At 34.9% G+C, this 2,705-nt stretch overlaps 1 non-coding gene across 1 annotated transcript; it reads left to right on the forward strand.

The window, feature by feature from the left end:
- Nucleotides 1-233: 233 nt before the first annotated feature.
- Nucleotides 234-341, forward strand: LOC112787720 (small nucleolar RNA R71). Its single transcript, XR_003195116.1, has one exon. It is a non-coding gene; the product is annotated as a small nucleolar RNA R71 (small nucleolar RNA).
- The last annotated feature ends 2,364 nt before the right edge of the window (nucleotides 342-2,705 follow it).

A 2,705-nucleotide genomic window follows, 5' to 3' on the forward strand; every position in this document is an offset into this window, starting at 1 on the left:
ATGGCATTCAGAGTATCAATCTCAAGAACTCCTTTCTTCCGAGCTATCCCATTATTCACAGGATTTCTTTCAGAAGTGTACATGAATTGGTTATTTGCAACCATTTCAATGAGTTCCTGAGCTTCTGTAGGCGTCTTCTTCAGATGAAGAGATCCTCCAGCAGAGCTATCCAATGACATCTTGGATAGTTCAGACAGACCATCATAGAAAATTCCTATGATGCTCCATTCAGAAAGCATGTCAGAAGGACATCTTCTGATTAATTGCTTGTATCTTTCCCAAGCTTCATAGAGGGATTCTCCTTCCTTCTGTCTGAAGGTTTGGACTTCCACTCTAAGCTTGCTCAATTTTTGAGGTGGAAAGAACTTTGCCAAGAAGGCATTGACTAGCTTTTCCCAAGAGTTCAAGCTTTCTTTAGGTTGTGAATCCAACCATGTCCTAGCTCTGTCTCTTGCACCAAAAGGAAAAAGCATAAGTCTGTAGACTTCAGGGTCAACTCCATTGGTCTTGACAGTGTCACAGATTTTCAAGAATTCAGCTAAGAACTGATGAGGATCTTCCAATGGAAGTCCATGAAACTTGCAATTCTGTTTCATTAGAGAAACTAATTGAGGCTTAAGCTCAAAGTTGTTTGCTCCAATGGCAGGGATTGAGATGCTTCTCCCATAGAAGTCGGGAGTGGGTGCAGTAAAGTCACCAAGCACCTTCTTTGCATTGTTGGCATTGTTGTTTTCGGCTGCCATGGCTTCTTCTTCTTTGAAGAACTCTGTTAGGCCCTCTAAAGAGAATTGTTCTTTAGCTTCTCTTAGCTTTCTCTTCAAGGTCCTTTCAGGTTCAGGATCAGCTTTAACAAGTATGCCTTTATCTTTGTTCCTGCTCATATGAAAGAGAAGAGAACAAGAAAGTAGGGAATCCTCTATGTCACAGTATAGAGATTCCTTGAGGTGTTAGAGGAAAAGAAGAATAGAAAGAAGACGTAGATAGAAGAGAATTCGAACATATAAAGAAGGAGGGAGTTCTAATTGTACCTTGAGGAGGAGTGTTAGTCCTTTAAATAGAAGGATGTGAGAAGAGGGGAAGAAATTTTCGAAATTAAAGTAAGAGATTTTGAAAATTTGGTAATTGGTTTTCGAAAACTAAGATTGAGAAAGAAATAAAGTGATTTTTGAAAAAGATTTTGAAATTAGAAATTAAAAAGATATGATTGAAAATTAATTTTGAAAAAGGGTGTGATTGAAAAGATATAATTGAGAAGATATGACTGAAAATCAAATTAAAAAGAGAAAGTTTTAAAACTAAAGTTGATTACTTGACTAACAAGAAATTAAAAGATATGATTCTAAAATTTAAAATTTGATCCTTTCTTAATAGGCAAGTAACAACTTGAAAATTTTTGAAGTAAATCTTGAATTGAAGCAAGGATTTTCGAAAATAGTAAAAATAAATATAAAATGGAAAGAAATTGATTTTGAAAGAGATATGATTGAAAAGATATGATTTGAAAAAGATTTGATTTTGAAAAATTATGAAAACTTGAAAAAAATGTGAATTAAAAACAAAATCTTCCCTCTAGTGTCATCCTGGCGTTAAACGCCCAGAATGGTGCCCATTCTGGCGTTTAACACCCAAATCTCTACCTTTTTGGGCGTTAAACGCCAAGCCAGGTACCCTGGCTGGCGTTTAAACGCCAGTTTTCCTTCTTCACTGGGCGTTTTGAACGCCCAGCTTTTTCTATTTGATTCCTCTGCTGAATGTTCTGAATCTTCAATTCTCTGTATTATTGACTTGAAAAGACACAATTTTGAAAATATTTTTGAATTTTTAATGATGAGAAACAATCAAAATACAACTAATCTTAGGAAACTCAAATCAAACAATGCATGCAGGACACCAAACTTAAAAATTTTCATATAAGAGACACTAACAAATTGAGAATGCATATTAGAAACAACAAAACACACAAAACAAGAGAATTTAAAGATCAGAGCATTGAAATCATCAAGAACCACTTGAAGATCAATGAAGAACATATTGCATGTATTCGAAAAATGCAAGAAGAATAAAAACATGTAATTGACACCAAACTTAAAAATTGATACTAGACTCAAACAAGAAACATAAAATATTATTGGTTTTATGATTTTAAAATTTTTTTGTATTTTTTTTTCGAAAATTATATAGAGAAGAAAATAAAGAGAATCAAAACTTTTAATGAGAATTCCAAGAATCATGCAATGTTAGTCTAAAGCTTCAATCTAAAAAGGATTAGACATGTTTGGCCAAGCTTCAGCAGGACATTACATTCAATAGCTAAATTGATGAGAATCAATCAGCTTTTGTGATGATAAGAACATCACCTTGAAACTCTAGAATTCATTCTTAAAAATTCTGAAAAAAAATACCTAATCTAAGCAACAAGATGAACCGTCAGTTGTCCAAACTCGAACAATCCCCGGCAACGGCGCCAAAAACTTGGTATGCGAAATTGTGATCATCAATAATGGCGCCAATAGAATTGGAGCTCTCAAACGTGAATCACACTTTGTCACAATTCCGCACAACTAACCAGCAAGTGTACTGGGTCGTCCAAGTAATAAACCTTACGTGAGTAAGGGTCGATCCCACGGAGATTGTCGGCTTGAAGCAAGCTATGGTCATCTTGTAAATCTCAGTCAGGCAAATTCAAATGGTGATGGAGGATTGAT

The sequence above is a fragment of the Arachis hypogaea genome, chromosome 20 (assembly GCF_003086295.3).
Source record: "Arachis hypogaea cultivar Tifrunner chromosome 20, arahy.Tifrunner.gnm2.J5K5, whole genome shotgun sequence".
In the NCBI taxonomy this organism is placed as follows: domain Eukaryota; kingdom Viridiplantae; phylum Streptophyta; class Magnoliopsida; order Fabales; family Fabaceae; genus Arachis; species Arachis hypogaea.